Source organism: Dermacentor andersoni, chromosome 7 (assembly GCF_023375885.2).
Source record: "Dermacentor andersoni chromosome 7, qqDerAnde1_hic_scaffold, whole genome shotgun sequence".
Taxonomy (NCBI): domain Eukaryota; kingdom Metazoa; phylum Arthropoda; class Arachnida; order Ixodida; family Ixodidae; genus Dermacentor; species Dermacentor andersoni.
In genome coordinates, this window is record NC_092820.1 from 154357131 (window position 1) to 154374812 (window position 17682).

General features: G+C 47.2%; 1 pseudogene; it reads right to left on the minus strand.

Annotated features, from left to right (window-relative positions):
* Positions 1-9575: 9575 nt before the first annotated feature.
* On the minus strand, positions 9576-9756 carry LOC126533549 (U2 spliceosomal RNA; annotated as a pseudogene).
* Positions 9757-17682: the final 7926 nt, after the last annotated feature.

Here is a 17682-nt window from a genome sequence, read left to right on the forward strand (position 1 = left end):
CGTTTCGGCCGTGGCACGGCCGTGGAAGAGGATGCGGATAGGATATGTTGGAAGAGGAGGCGACGAACGTTGTGAAAACATTTTAGTAACCTTTCGGCCGAGGGACCGGCTTTCGTCAGAGTGAACGAACAAGCGATCGTGATGGCAAACAGAGATCGCGACTATCATTTCATTGACAGTATATTATGCATTGTCATCAAGGCGTGTTAGCAGCGAAACATGTTCACTAGGGAACGTGCACTATCAGCGTATACACAAACGATTATATATTTATAGACATGCATATCAGGCAATGGAGTCAGGTTTTACATCATCGGTGGAAAGCGTGACTGATTTACATGCGCGTGTGTGAGGGAATATGAACGACGCGTCCCCACAGAGCGAAAGCTGTGCTAAACCCAATGAAACTTCGGGTGTACACGTCATAATAATAATAATAATAATAATAATAATAATAATAATAATAATAATAATAATAATAATAATAATAATAATAATAATAATAATTAAAGGGAGCATGTCACTGAATTTGAAAGGCACGTTAATGTTCCGATGCATTCGGTAATACGGCATGATCAAGCCTTGAACGTGGATATCAAATAAGATTCGCGGGCTAGGCGCCCATGTTAAGAGGGGAAACGAGTCTAGTTCGGTCACTGTGAGGCTGTCGAAAGCCTTCCCTGTTGTGTTTAGGTGATTCGACAACGGAAGGTAAGGGAGCGTCTTATCCTGAGAACGATGGTTATTAAATCTAATTCGGAACCATGTTACCATCTGTCCGTTACTAAAATGTTTTCGTAACGATCGTCGCTTCCTTTCTTTTATTTGAATCAGTACGTTTGGGTCTGGCGTGAAAAGAACCCTTCTTCAATTTCTTATATATATATATATATATATATATATATATATATATATATATGCAAAAACGCACGTGTCCCGTGCACAAGGGGGCACGTCCAAGATCCCCTGGCGGTATAAATTTAATGCGGAGTCCCCTGCTACGGTGTGCCTCACGATCAAGTCGTAGTTTTTGCCCGCAAGAAACGCTGGAATTGATAATGTCAGCACATAAGAAAAGCTTTCATGAACATTTGACTGCCATGATCACTTTTGTCTAAACATGCGCGCTGAGCCAGAACGTGCTTTAGAAAGCTATTTGGGCGTTTCTATTGCTCCAGGTAAGGGGGCCTCGTAAGGAGCTCTTGGATTGGTTATCCAAAGTGTAAAAATTAAAGAGCCACAGATACTTAGGAAAAAGACTACGCAAGACTGCCCGATGCCGTTTGCACGTTATGAAGTGGAGCATCCATAATGGCTCAGGGAATACGCTCTCCTTTATCATTATTATTTCTTAACTATTTAAACTTAATTAAATGATGTAGTGACTGTTTGAAATGTATTCCCTCGAAGCGTAGAAGTCTTAGTGTAGTTCTTGCCAAACAAGACGAAAACGAAATTAAGCGTGTGTTGCAATTGCGGCAAATATCGGGGAACGTCTACGTAGCGCTAAGGAGACAGCCGATACAGCTTCGAGGCCGTGTGATGGAACGCGGTGTGAACCATCTGGAAGACGTATGAAAGATGCTTCTGCGACGTGACGCCACCTTGTAGCGACAAAAAAAAAAAAAAAATTTGAGAAAGGCACGCATTGTTTCTGTATTTTATGTCCTCGAGCCTGCGAACCCATGAAAAACACGATGTGACTTACATTAAGGGCGCAGCAAAGCGTCTACATTTTCTTGTGCGCAGACAACCTTTCTGTCGGCTTTCAAAGCGTCCTGCTCAGCCGCCATCTTGTTTGGACAGGAAAGTAGCCTGCATCGTTATTGACTTCGATGCTGTCTTCATGAAGCTGTCTACTTTTAGCTCTTAGTGAAAATTGGAACGAGACTTAAGATGGCCGCTGTCCGCTTAGCTGTCGACTTTGACGTTTCGGACGAGTATGGAAACGCAGCCTAACTAGTGGGGATCTTTTTTTATATTGTGCCCGGCAGCCTCGTGTTGCTTTGGTCACCATCGCGTAAAGTTGGCCTTTGTGAAAAACTGCTTTCTTGTTACACAGGCCCATATCGCGTGCTCCGCAAAGTGACCGATGTCACCTATGAAATCGTTCTAGCCGCGCCCAATACGTCCTCCGCTGTGACAACCAGTGACATTGTCCACGTCGCCCGCCTCAAGCCCCCGCACCTTGGATATTTAACAGCACCGTGACGGGGCTTTTGCCGCCGGGGGGGGGGAGGTAGTGTTACGATATCATCAAGCGATGCTTAAGAGACGAGCCGCAGCGAGAACGACGATGAAGTTGGTCGGTGCACTTGGCGCGAGCGAGGGTCGGCCTGGCTGCCCGGCTCCAGTGTAAATAGCCTGTAGATAGCCTATTCTGTCTTTGTTTCTCCACACGCAACAATATTACCATCACTAATCGTTTCTTTACGCGCAGTGATTCATAACCGACGTGTGATTTGCACACTATACCTTGCCCGCTGTTGAGGATGCCAAGCACGGGAACTGGCTTGCAGAAGTATCCTCTCATCGCTGGCACGGACGGTTGCATGAGGGTTTCTTGCCGCTGGATTCTAGCCTGAACGCGCGCCAGATGCTCGAAACCTGCGCGCTGCGGACGTTAATTATAGGCACACGCATTCTTCGGGATTACCACCAAGCAGCTCTTCATAGCGCAAGCCCTGCACGCTACGCGACTTGGACACTTACGGTTTCGTCCGGCATAATCGTTCTTTTTTTACAGGCCGCATGTCATCGCCTTCACTCAGTTGAAGTAGAACAGGCAACGAGGAGAAACAGCGCCTCACGTCAGAGTCCACCTTGAATTGCACTCCCGCTTGCGGTACTTCGGCAGGCATGTAAAAAGCAGCAGTACACATCGTAATGGCACAGCTCACGACTACATAGGACAAGTCATAATTGATATCGTTAGAGGATGATCGTATAAAAGGATCTTTTAATTCATTCGTATTGCAGCTATTCCCGTCAAAACATCGGCATGACTTGTGAAGAATCGTCTGAAAAATCGGTGGTCTTGCCTGTTACTGAACAATGGTTCCTGCAGCTCCAAACCTGCTGGTTATTCCCCGCCTTTTTTTAAAGCGAATGCGTACATCTGTAAACCTGACTGCATTTGCCGTGTCCTTGGGCAAAAATTCAACTAATCAGCGTGCGCCACTGGGTTCCATGCTGCACCACCAGATGGCACTCGCATCTACGGCAGCGGCGGCGCCGACCGTGCGGGGAAAAGTAAAAATAAAAGAACTAGAAAGTTCGCCTGCGCGCATAGCGTTCACGGCAGGCGTTTCCCGGTAAAGGTTACGCTTGCACAAGCTGCAGTTGCCGGGAAGCGGCAACTGTAACAGCCGCCGCGGGGGTATCGCGGCAATGGTGTTGCGCGCACGAGGTCGTGGGATCAAATACCAGCCGCGGCGGCCGCATTTCGAGGGGGACAATATGCAAAAAAAAAAAAAAAGCACGTGTCCCATGCATGTATTGGTGGCACGGTAAATACCCCCTGGCGGTTAAAATTACATTGGCTTCCCTCAATACTGCGTGCTTCACAATCACATCGTGGTTTTCTGTACGTCAAACCCCAAAATTCAATTCAACTGTAGCATACGATGCACGGAGTGACGTAACTACAGTTTCGCACATAAAAGAACAAGCCATCTAGCAATCGATTTCATTTGTGTTCTGATAGCGCTATGGAAAGGCCATGTGCAGTTAGAACTCCCGAAGAGCAGCGTGAACACGATGAGCCGCGACGGAAACAACAACGTCGATATACACAACGGCGTCGTGCTCAGGCTCGGCAGGACCTGTAGTTCGAGGCTACATCACATTGGTCTATCGGATAAGACGATACCACAGCTTCACTGGCCAACTACCTTTGCAGCGTGGAATGGAGTCCGTATTTTTTTCTCCCACACCTGCCGTTCGTAAACTGCATTGATTATTTTCTTTTCTCGTTGCTCGTAATCTATGCATCTATCACCTCGCACGCTAGGCCCTTCCTTTATTTTCAAATTCACTTTTTTTTTTGTAACGGCGCGCACTATATACGCAACAATACATCTAGAATGGGTGTGGGCGCTCGAAGCGTCCTCGAACAGACGACGCGTTCGCGTACTCGGCGTGGTGAGTGCATTAAGAATGGTGATGAGACCTTCTCTCTTTCAAAGGCACCCATCATCCATGGCGCTGTCTCTGTGTCTGTGTGTTTCTTTCTACGTCCTCGTTCGGTCGCGCTTACACATTCTGTCTAACCTACAACAGCACCGTCCACCACCCCATCCCCCTCCTCCCCCAATACGCAGCGCCATCGCCCGCTCTATACTGTCGAACAACAAAGTCGGGCAATACACCGTAGCTTCTGCTTTCCAGCGAGACTTGCTACTGCGTTGCGCAAACTGCGACGGAACGAAAATCAAGCGAAATGCCTAAGGTTAAGCGACAGGAAACCAGCAGTGCGAATGAGTTTGCAAACGAAGGTAGGATGCAAACTACTAAAGCTGAGTTTGGGAGAAAGGAGTGGAATCGGGCAGGTCAAGTAATGCGCATAAAGGAGAGATAATGCGCGGTGTAAAAGGTATAGCCGTATGGACGCTAAGAGATCGAAAATGCTATCAGGATCACTGAGGGCGAGATCAAATCATGCGACACGAAAATGCGCCGGCATGAAATTGGGTTGGCTTACGCATAAGACAGGATTGTAGAACGCAGGGCCATGGGGCCTTCGTCCTGCCCCCCAGTAGACGAAAGCTTCTACAAAACGAAGGCCGCATAGATTGAGGCTGAGAATGGTGATGATGACGATGGGGGCGGCTACGCTGTTGACGTAAGTTCATCCCTCCGCAAGAGCATAAAATTGGGCAAGTCCGCTTAGATTCACAATTGGCTCGGAGGTGGGGGTAGTGCAAGGGATAGAGATCAATCGAACATTACTGCGAAGACGGTCACGCGTCTAATATAGAACGTACAGCTGATGTCCCGCCGTAATTAGGCATCACGCGATTCGTTAAACACATAGATTTTTCTAGCGGCTATCATGTGAGCTTCGTCGACACTGAGTGACCGGTATGAAACGCTTCTTCTGTACGTACATACGCCGGACGTGTTTCCCCAACGCATCTTGAAACGTCTTTGTTAAACACAACAATCTGGATTGACAGCGTCAGCGTAGAACCGGGTCACACAACAAAGAGGGTCATCGCATTATAAACGGCTCCAATGACTTAAAATTGTGACACCAACCGAAGGCCGAGTGGCACAGCGGGAACAAGCGCCCCGGCTGCCTCGTTTTTGCTTTTTTTTTTTGTTCTTTTTTTTGCGACCAGTATCGCACGCCTGCACTAACGCTCTCGAGAGCAATGAAGCTATATATATATATATATATATATATATATATATATATTTCACGGATACCTAAGGCAGCGTCATTTTGTTTCCCATGCTCCCCTACTTTTAGGGGACCTCGACACCGAACCGGAAACGTGCGCGCATTGGAAAATTTCAAAGCTTTTAAAAGGAGATTAAGTGCCAGAGGTCGAACGTAGGCGCTCTGTACATAAGTGTCGATGAAGCGATACCAGCAAAGTGAGGGCAGCCTATATAGGGGAGAAACGACAACTTGTGTTCTTGTTCCTATCGCGCGACCAGCACGTTCGGCGTTTGCCGGGGAACGAAGGCCCTGACGGGACGAGGTCTCTCTGCTATTCGCCCGCATTAATGAAACTTGAGTGATCACTCCGCTTGCCGGTGGCGCACGCCGGCAAGTTGAGCAATGATAGATTGACGAGCGCACTCGTTGTCAAAAGTGTGAGCGCGTCTTTGCAAACGCCTTCCGGTTCACGCACGCCGCATTTAACGCCATTAACGCAGTTTCATTCCTGAAGTTCGCTTCGCTATTCCGTTCCGGTGAAATTAGGCTACGGTCCAATGAATGCGATCGGCACTGTAGGCGGAGTCAAAAATGCCGCTTGTGTGTGTGTGTGTTTTTTTTTTTATTTCAGTAGTTCTTTTTATGCATGAGATCACTCACGTGTTGTTCTGTTGACATTTCTCGCTGCCTAGCACTAATGCGTGGTAGAGATACGTAATACAAAGACACCTCCTTGCACGAAAACATTTAGAATGCATAAAATGCGCGCATCCCTGCTTCATGAAGATATGTAGCTGTAGCTAAGACTGTACTATCCAAAGCGAATTCTCCTCCATGAAGTAGGCGCCTCCATATCCTTTCTATAAGCAAGTGCTACTGGGATGTTTTTGTTTAGGGCTGCATTTCCAGATCGCCGTCGAACGAGGGCCGTATGTCGCTTGTTCTAACATTGGTTTTCTGTTCCGCGGCAACAACTACCCGATTATCAGGCGCGATTACGACTGGCGTTTTCATTTGTGTCGAAATATTACAACTCTCTTTTACTATTAATTAGCTTCTCTCTCTGTCTGTGGCTCCCTTTTCTCTTCGTTATTTAAAAAAAATGTCCTCTTTTGTAGCGGTTTCAAGGGACGGATACAGGTTTCCAGATTACATAAAAAGTGAGTGCATGAAATGAGGTCGCCACTGACGATCGCTTGGGAGCGACATCGCGACGGTATAGGACGCAACGAGTCCCCGGATAATTCCATGGCATTTCACAAGCATATAAGCATACGGGCAGGAACTCATTTCAGTGTGGAACAACACAGGGACAGTTTGAAGGAGGGAAAGTTTGAGAGCAAACCTCTTTGAGAGCGAACGCTCTTTTGCGCTAACCTGCCTATTATGCTCGTATCACCACTTCAATGCGCTATAAAAAGCTATTTGCCACGTAAATAGAGGTGGAACATAGACTAACCTTCTTTCTGGCCACTTCACGGCTCTTACAAACACTTTTTTAGTTGACTGCAATAAATAGGATAAGTAAGAGGGAGACCATATCCATTCCTACAAGTTAATAAAACTTCTGTGTTCTCAATCTTTGTTTTCTCTTTTTTTTCTCTGACAGACGCTCCAGGGATCTATTTCTCTGGGGTTCCTTAATACAGTAAACCAACTCAGCACTCACGCGAACCCCCCTACGTTGAATATACCTTCGCTTTTGTAGTAGTAGCACATCACGTAGCCTCAGGCAGAAGCGCACTGCGTAGCGTTAGCTGGCTGCTTACTCCTCCCGCAGAGCGGTGGCCAATACAGAAAGTCAAAAAGGCTGAACCCCGCCGTGACAAACTTCCGGGCGATGGTTCTGCACTCACATCCGTCATATGCCAAACTATACGAAAGGGGGGAGAACCCACGCGTTCTTTTGCCGTTGGCGCAACGCAGCACCCCCTGCTGGCAAACAGTCTGTACTTCTACACTGATACCTCCCCCTCTCGTACACCGGCTAGCCGCTCTAACAACTCCTGTGCGGAATGTCGCAGGGACCACGTTACTCTCAGCTACTTTTGTCTTTTGTCTGACAAACGATTTTAATGACTTTTTTGACCGTGAGAAAAGCAGGAGTCCAGACTCTGCTACGTCCTGAAACTTTTATTTTGACTTTCACTTTTTTGGGGTTTACTGCGCGAAGAAAATTTGAATAGCATTTCTGCGGGGTTATGAGCAATGGTATCCTGGGAAGCGGGACACCGCACTTTGTGGAAACTCTTGGGGTTAGAGGACACCCTTTCTCTTGATTGAGTACTGTGCTGAAGCAATATTTAGGACACCATGTATTTTATCATAAGCTTGCTCGACAGTCATCGAACGTGATTAACAGTTGTAGCTACTTGTTGTACTAGAAATATTTTGTGCAAGTACGAGCGCTCGATACTTTTGGGTGAGTGGTAAACTGGGGAAGTAGAGAGGGCGTAATAATTCCAACACCTCCACTCTCATTGCTTTCGAGAATTTAGGAGACCGCAGAAGGCCCAGCTTCACGCTTTCTTTGCAATGAAATGGTGCATGCATTCTATAAAACGCAGAATCGTGACATGTGTGGCAGCTCAGTTTGATGGGAGCATACTTCAAGAATGCTCATTTGCTTGGGTTCAGAAACAATGCAAGATATGGCCAAAGGTAATCCCACTCTGCCCTCCCTCCCTACCCTCCTTCAGTCCACAATGTCTCTTATAGTTCTAGTGTCACTTTCCCGATTAGAGAGCCCCGTATGGCAGATGATTTTCATACACAATAATACAATGTCGTTTATGGGAACAAATGGGTCTATTTGGGGACCCAACCTAATGTTGAACCGAATTATAGGATATGGTGGTTATGAGGCACGAGTTTTTTCTAGGGTGTAACGATAAACGCAATCAATCAATCAATCAATCAATCAATCAATCAATCAATCAATCAATCAATCAATCAATCAATCAATCAATCAATCAATCAATCAATCAATCAGCGCAATAAGCCCAGAGAACGTAAAAGTCGATGACAAGTGACTGGTTCTCTGCACGTGCTCACGCGGAGGGCAATTTCTCTAAAAGACGAACGATGCTTCAGTTAAAAACCCGTTCTCCAAAAAGGTAATGTTCATTTCAACGAAGGAACTAGTTTAACACCAGCACGTCCTTCGACAGAGCTTTCGCACACTCTACCCACCCAGTATGGTTGAAAAAAAATAAACAGATAAAGAATAAGTTGTAACGAGGGGGGAGGAGGAGAATAGGAGGCCGCCGGTGTTATAGCCAGTCCTTTCGGGAAAGCCACGCGCTTTGGAATGAACATAATGGAGTGAGTCTAAAGCATCGCCCGCACATCCGCTTCCAAAACCAGGGTCGCACCGCACATACACATATATGTGCATGGAAGGGGCAGTTGGGTAAGGGTGCGGGCCTGGGGGTTGCGATAGGTGTCTCCTTTATTTCCCATTGCGAAAAGATAGATGATGCCCAGAGTCATTTTTCCCGAACGTCGTTGCAAAAAGAGGGACACGAGACCGAGAGCACGCACGACGCGTGGCTCACGTACCAGCGCGCAGGGCAAGTAAGGCGTACACACACCTGCATGCGGACACATTCTAAACTGGAACAAAAGCACGCTCCTGCAGCGTTTTCGGAGAGAGCCCCACCAACAAGAGTACTTCCCTTTCCTAGTTCGGAAACAACCACGGCGTCGTTGCGACTGCTTTCCTCTCACGCGTGCGTCTTTATGTTCGCGCACCATTTCGGCCAACTTACACGCTTGTCGCCGTCCAAACGGTCTGGTGGTGAATGTTCTTTGTTCTTTCCGCGTCTTTCTTTTTGCTGCTGATATCTTTAAGTCCTCGCTTTCGTAATGTATAAAGGTGCCCCAACAATTCTATTTTCGTTCGGAAGATAGATAGTCGCCGTGGCGCTGCTCTGTAGACAGTGTGGGTAATTAATGACTTCAGGAAGTGAGTCGCGTGGGTTGTCCCGTTACGGATTGCCTGTCTTATTTATAACTTTCACGTGGTGGTACTCTGAGGTACAGGTTTCTTCATCTGTGCTTAGATTGAGCACCGCTTAAACAAAAGCAAAAGTGCGGTCCCCGAGTTAATTATAAACTCGAAAACGTTTTATTACAGCGAAACTGTTCGTGGCTAGGGTTCCGTGCATATTTGTTCTGCGTTTTTGAAAAACCGTGGGGCGGTCCCGGAGGTTGTGCAATACCGGACCGATCCACGGCGGAGGCGAAGCAGGCTTCAAGCACTCCTGCCAACTTACAAAAATAAGTTTATTATCCTGCGTCCATATGCAACTCGTGTCAGATATTAACCTAATAAGAACAGGAACTGCACTTTGACCCCCATCGGCCATGTCAACGTCCTTTACTTCTGGTAAGACTACGTGGTTGTCGAAAGTAATAACACTACCAGATGAGTCAGCGTGCCTCATGCTGTTACAAGCGTACCGCACACTTTTTTAATGCGTTTCCATTAGTAGTGTCAAAATGGAGAAAAATGTGCTTACGAACTATTGGAAGACGGTCACGTTGTATAGGTAGAGAGGGGATGGGAGAGCCTAAAAGAAGGAGTATATATGTGTGTGAGTCTGTGTCTGTGTGTGTGTTGTTTAGAAGGGTACTGGTTTGGGCTAGCTGGTAACAATTCATGATAAATGTTATTTGCGCATCACTTGAAACGAGGACTAGGAAACGGCAGAGAGCAGCGCAAACTTTCAACTGGTTTTAATGGTAGAGTGTGGATTGGTTTTATACACACTTTGTCCGACGTAACATGCATATTTTATTGTGTCTTTCATGTTAGGTCACCCTTATGTATGTGTACAACCATTCGACTCTCTACCGTTAAAACTAGCTGAAAGTTTGCGCTTGTGTCTCGTTTCCAAGTCCTCGTTTCAAGTGGTTCCGCAAGTTACCTTTATCATGAATATATATATGTTTGTTTTTACAGCGAAAGCTGCATATGACTAACCTGCCGCTGACTTTTTGGCATCCGTCAACAGAAAAAGATCATCATGCGGGCCGATCCTGGTGATTGTGCAGGAAGGGTCCAAGCTCAATGGGACATACCCCTGTGGGCTCGGGAAACTAACGCGCCCTTGAACTATTCTTGTCACACGTGGGACACAAAGAGGTGCCATGCACACGGTTAAGAACAAATGTTTCTGAAAAAATGGTTCCTACAATTTTTTCAAAATGGACTTAAACAACGTCTGCGCCAAACGCGCAGACGTGCTAGTGCCACTGCTCGCGTGCTCGTCGTCGTTGTCTTCTTCCACAGGTGGCTTTGTAGTGCAAAAAAAAAAAAATGACAACCATTCAACCCAAAATTGACAACCAAAAGCACTTTGCTTTTCGTTTGAGAACTTCTGGTGTCGTCAGCTTTCGCTGCAATTCCATCTTCACAGAGTGGAACGGTTGTCATTTCGTTTTTTTTCTTTCTTTTATACGAGCGCCTGCGCTTTGTTTTTTCTTCAAAAGAATAAACACCGGATCTGGATAACTACTTACATTATATATATATATATATATATATATATATATATATATATATATATATATATATATATATATGAAAGAAGAAGGGAAACCGAGTTGCTCCATTTTTGTTAATCATGAACACATGAATCATGAGGTCAATCGACCATGAAGCCACGGTACGCATCGAGGAAATTAGCTGTAGTTGAAACTTAAATGTAGCAAATAATGCAGAGAAATGAAAGCGAGCGAAAAGATAACTTGCCACCGGTGAGAGCCGAACCCACAACGTCTGCATTACACGTGCGTTGCGTTAACAATTGTGCTACGGCAACGGCTATCAATTCATCGACTAAGATGGGTATCTACGTTTACTAGATCTAGCCCTAGGAGCGTTAGCCACCGCCAGTAAGAGCCATGATGGGCTGATGTGGAGCACACCTTTTTTGCACGAGGGCGTCACATAGCACGTGGACTTAGCACAGCAGGCACTACCAATAGGTCGCGCAAGGCACAAGTAATGCAGAGATTGTGGCCTCTGCTCCCAACAGCGACAAGTTATCTTTATTGTATAAATTTCAGTTTCAACGACAGTTAAACTCCCCGATACTCTCCTTGGTTTCATTGTCGGTTCACATGTTCATAATTAATGTATACTTACGGTGCGACTAACTGTGATCCACTAAGGGCCACCGTCGCTTGGACTTCACTCCTCAAGACGTGTTTCGAGTGAGCTCCTGAACAAGACTCGGCAACGTGGTGAATGCAGTTTAAACCATGCATCCAGGACCTCAAAGAAGCGCGAAGTAATGCCGACGCGTTTCTCCCGCATTTACCGCTAAATCACCACTCAGTTTTCCTTTTTTTTTTCAATAACGGTGCCGTCATGTGTCGCTAATGCTGCAACGCAAAGCCTGCCCAGCCTGTGCATGGCGGCAAGACGCGCTCGTCAATCTAAGCGCAATAACACTATTACAAAGATCATCAGTAATTTCAAGCACGCGATTCTAAGAAGTCATGCACGCCCACAAAGCTTACAACGGAGTATACCACAGTTCTTTCTATGCTCGATCCAGATTTATTTGTTGCCATTTTCATATTTAATGAAGCATCCCAAATGAGCACGGTTATTTCAAGCTCGTTGCTGTTGTTTTTCTTTATTTTGTCCCTACGGGAATCCGACAGAAAGAAGAAGAAGAAGAAAAAAAAAAAAGAACAGGTTGCCGCGCAACCTTAAAGGGCGGTCGCCAAGCGTGGGTGCCGGGTGTCCCCAAATCAAATTAGCGAAATGTCCCGGGTTGAACATCCCCCTGGAGACTTTCGTTGGCGTGATATCAAACAGCGCTTAGGAGGACCAGAGAGATGGTAATACGCTTCATAAATAACGATGGCTGTCGACCTCCGACAGCGTCGAAAATGACTCGCCGGGCTTGTTCTGGATGCTCTACGAGGACGACTTTAGGCGCACGAGACTGTGTAATTTTGCCACGATTAATGTACAGCTTCAATCTTCACGGCATATCCGTTACCCTGTTTGTGCTGTTTGTCAGCTGATCTCGTGCTAGTATATCTCCGGCAACCTTAGCAAATGGGCGATTTGTTCTCGCTGTCGCTTTCCTTGTTGTCTTTCTGAGCGTTACGACTTGCTGGCATCTCCATACAGTCGATGTAGGAACGAGCTTACGAAATGAAAATGTAACAAGCCTTTTGCGAGAGGTACGTTGCATCGCCCGTAAGGAATCCCAAAACGCAAGCCATTTCCTGAGTAGGTCACGCGCCTCAACACCATGTATGAGACAACTTGCCACTTAACCATTTCTTTTCCTGTTTCTAGTGGAAATGTACTTGATATATCGACGAGAACGCGATAGATTAAATCAGCGTTACAGGTCCGTTATGACGAGGGGTATTTTGCATACTGTTGGATATCGCACCGCTGGCACGAGTTGTTGGAACCTCAGTGCTGACGCCCGTTGTTGCAATCGGGTCGCAAGCCCCAAGGGTAGCGTTGGCCTGGCGGCCTGGGGCACAACTGGAAGCATCCGAAGGTCCCGGCAAAGCATGAGTCGACTGGTAACAGAACAACTTGTTTATTCTAGCATCGCAAAAGAGCGGGCGGTCAGGTCGACCGAAGTGGAGAGACGGGAGAGCACATAACACAACGGAAGAAATCGGAGCCTCTCTCTCGGCGTCCGGGGGCAGCTGCTCTTATACTCTCGGAGTTGAGGGCAAGAGGAAGGCCTCGTGACGAGACCACGTGACGGCGATGCACGGACAGGCTGAGAGACACGTTGAGACGAGTGTAGTGACGCATCCGCCAAACCGGCGCCAGTCAGACCTCCTCGCTTCACACTTGGGGAGCTCCTCTCCCCGGCTGCCGCGCTTTGACAAGCGTGGGCACGAACATGCACACACACACACACACGCACACTTGAAGACACGTAGCACTGAAACATGCCTGGACGCGCTTGGCGGGGAGGCGTTGTGGCAGCTCCGAACGGGCCAAAATGTCCGCCGCTTTGAACGAAGCCCCGGCGTCCGTTGCATCCGCGCCGGCTATACCGTGCGTCGTAGGCGAAACGTAACAATACTGTCATCCTGCCTAGATATGCAGCGTTTAAGACAATTCTGGCGTTGCCTACTCGCAGTCAAGGACAGCGAGCAGGGAATGGTCTAGAATAAAGTAAGATTCATCTCTTCCCCGTCTACAATTTTGCACTCTCCTCTTGCGAATACTTGACAAAGCACACTCTTTAACGTGATTAGCATATCGTGGGAACGTCCCGCACTCTTACGTTCTTCAATGAACTCGTTTGAAGCCAACTTAGGCCCCTCGGTATGTGCCGCGGGGTATGTGTCCCCCTTCGATGAACCTGTGACGTCAACTTGAGTCTCTCGCTTTACGCCGCTGCTCAATAAACCTCTTCGATGCCTTTTTGGGTCGTCGAGTTCTGTGGCTTCCGGTGTGTGGCGCTCTTAAATGACAAAATTATCCGCCAATACATTTCTCCGGTAGTTGGTCGGTACGTACAGTCGCGGTCAAAAATACGCGGCCCACGGCTCCAGTCGGCGGAGCGGCCGCGAGCCGCACCGCGGCGCTCGCGTCGGCGCTCTGACGACAGGTATCTCCCTACGTATCGTCCGTATCCGTTACGTATCCGCCCGTTACGTATCGTCCGTTACGTATCCGCCCGAGAGCGAGGGAGATACCTGTCGTCAGAGCGCAAACTCTCGCAGCGCCGACGCGAGCGCCGCGGTGCGGCTCGCGGCCGCTCCGCCGACTGGAGCCGTGGGCCGCGTATTTTTGACCGCGACTGTACGTAGAAGCACAGCTCCCAGAATACAACTAAGCACGGAAAGCCTATAAAGCTTATAAATTTATAAAATAGCTCAGCTTGCACGAGCGTTGCAGCATAATTGGACAGTTAGAAAAGTGTGTTTCTTTGTTGAGTGCAAAAACAAGAAAACTGATACACAAGCTTGACGCGCGGAGCACGTTCTTTTTATCTGAACGCATCGAGAATATGTGCCTACAGTATGCTGTGCGATAAAATACTTCAGTTTTCTTGGCTAAATTGACTGTAAAATAATGCATGATAGGAAGTGTTCTCGGGTTTTGAACCCGCTGCTGCAACAGAGCGGATGAAAGGGCCTATACAATCACACAGGCGCGTGCGCGCGGATTCCTCGGCACCGCTAGATGGCGCCGCGGGTTCAGTGGAAATAGTGTTCCTGTATATGCTCCCGCAGGGAGCAGAGTTGCGCATAGGTCCGCCGCCGTGATCCAGCTCTGCAGCGAAGCCACTCCTCGAGCGCGCAGGAGCCAAATGCCGCGCGGTGTTCCAGGCGCTTAGCAAAGGGCACTTCTTAATACAGGCTACGCTCGAACGAGTCATTCGTGCAGCCGGAGGGGGTGGGCTTCCAACCAACCGAAACTTTGTATGTACCTATGTAAACACGCATATACAAACACACACACGAACGTACAAATAGGGGGTAGGACCGCCTTCGATTCTCCAAAATAAAGTATTCCCGTGGCTCGAACAGCTCCAAAGTTCGCTCGCAAACGCGCAGTACGTTGCCACAAAAAGCGGTGCAATGATTTTCAGCATGCATATGAAGTTGTCTTATCATGGTCAGAAAGCAAGAAATGTTTTAAAGAGTGTTTACAACTTTACACACGTAAGGTGGACACTTAGCGCATTTTGGCTGCCGAAACCAGCCGATTAATGACCGTCGCCAAGAGAGCTATCGTGCCTGCAGTTATGTCAGTCACCGTTAACAGAGCTTCATTTACCACTAACCATCGTTCACAACAGCTGCACGTTTTCGATACATGCGGTGCAGATACAGATTTCAGCGCATTTCAAATGTTGACATGCGCACATTTTAAGCAAAGCTTACTTTTATTTACTATTACTATTTAGTAGTACTTACTATTTAGTAGTGCTTACTATTTAGTAGTGCTTAATATTTAGTAGCAGCAAATCTGCAAGTAGAAAAAGATTCAAGATGCAAGAGCTTCTAGCTGCTCCTCTGAACGCACGATCGATGGTCCACTGATTGCAATGGCGATGGTACTGACGGAAACGACGAGTTCGCATGAGTCGGCGATGCGCCCGTAAAGTTGGCTTCACAGCGGCGCGGATCATTTGACGTCATTTTTCGCGCTCGGCCAATAGCGTTGCGAGCGGCGCCGGAAAAGTTATGCGCAACTCTGCTCCCTGCGGGAGCATATACAGGAACACTAAGTGGAAAGGGCGAGAGATGAACATGGCTGCAAGCCCGCTTCATTAAACAGGACGTGTGTCGGTGCTGGCAATACGGCGGGTCGCTACACTGCTTCAATGCTAATCGCAATAACGTCGACCTTTATCGTGATGTGGATTTCTATGGATCTCTTCTTTTTAAATGCGATTAGCATTCTAGGACTACCTTTAGCGGACTGTAGGACTGCGCCTCTAACCATTTATCGCGCCACTTTGGATGACTTATTACATTCCATCGTCAGATGGGTATCGAACCGGGGTGTTGTGCTGAAAGAACACACCAAGAAACACACGATCGAATACGCATACACAAAAATGCTATTCGCGCGCTTGAAGTGTTCTTCAAAACCTTGTGGAAAGTCATGGAAACGCACCAGGAACGGAAAGAAAGAAATACAACGACAAACGTAACGCGCTGTTGCTCTGATATAGTTTATTTAGTAATTACGCAAAGCATCTGTTCTCAGTATTCTGTTCAGCCACGCAACGGCTACTTCTTCCCTCCTACTAACAAATACAAGACATAAACAGTTCAACGTTAATTAAACACGAGGTAACATTATGTAACAAGAAACAAAGCTTTGCTATAGCAGTAAAATCTAAAACCTATATGGAGCTCGAGGTACCCATTCAGTGCTCCAGAGCTTCCAGTGTTCATCACTTTTCCACACACATTTCGAGAGAGCGGCCTGCATATATTCCTAAAAAAAAAAAAAAAAAGGCGGAGAATGCGGTAAGAACAAGCTGCAGGGGAAGACGCGAGATATGCTGCCGAGTACCAGCGAACTAGAATATACATGAGCATCAGTGAGGAGGACCGAGAGCGCCTGAGCTACCCTATAGACTTGTAGAGACTTGTCGGCATAAATTTGACCGGCCTACAGCCAACTTTTCTTCGGCAACGGCTGTTCACAGACCGTGTTTAGACAACACCCTCTAGAGAACGTTTAGATCAATCGCTAGGGTGGCGAAGGGTGAAATAGGTTACGGGTGTCAGACAACAGAGGGCGCACCGGCCGGGAAGAGAGCACGTTCATTGGCCGCAGTCAGCTTCACCACAGTCCGCCCACTGACGACGTTCCTTGTTCTACCACTGTTAATCACTTCTATAAAATTATGCGGAGAGGATCGCCACTGTTCCATGTCTGCAATGTACGAGGAATGCGTGGTAAAGCTAATCTGTTAAGGCGATTTTTTCACACTCGAAATGTACTATCCTAATCTCCGCGCAGAATGTGTACCTCATGGACCGCACCTTGACAGAACGGCATGACTTGGGAACTTGGACTAGCGCTGCCACTGCGTCGCACGTTACGGAGGCGTGTTTAAGTTTTCTGCGAGACACTGGCCTCAAACGAGATGCCGGGCTTCGTCTCTCTAGTGTGATACTTAGGCATATTATTCAAGTGTTTACACTGCAGGTGGAGATAGCGCGAAGGATTGGAACATCATTTTGTTTACCCACAGGAAATTCGCCCGTATGACCCTAAACCGCATGCTGCTCAGTAACGAAGGCAAACATCTTAGTTTAAGTGTCATTCCACAACATATACTGTATGGCCTGTTTACTGCCACATACTGGGAGCTTGTTGGAGCTGGATAGAAATTCAGTAAAATTATTCGTTCAAGTTACCCCCCTCCGTTCCATGCTCAAGTAACCATCGTAATAGATGAACGTACTATAAGGCGCACATAGTTTCGACGATGGGGAATTTTAAACACGTATGCAAGCGCCTCGGCGTACATGCTGTTTTTCATCAGGCATGCCGCCGTAGATAGCAAAAAACAGCCTTCGTAAAGCGTGACGATAAGTGTCTTATTACTTAGATTGTTCTGTCTTTTTCTTGGCCAAACGATACCGCAACTATTTCTTTGAATTTTTATCTTTCTGTCTTGGCCAAATTTTCTCAAAACTGTCTTTCTCTTGAAAACTTTTTATTTTTCTCTTATTCAAAGCATTTCAACCTCTGAGAAGGTCTCTCACTGTCCATGCTTCCAGCAGCGACAGCAAAGCAACGCCGCCTCAATAGAAAC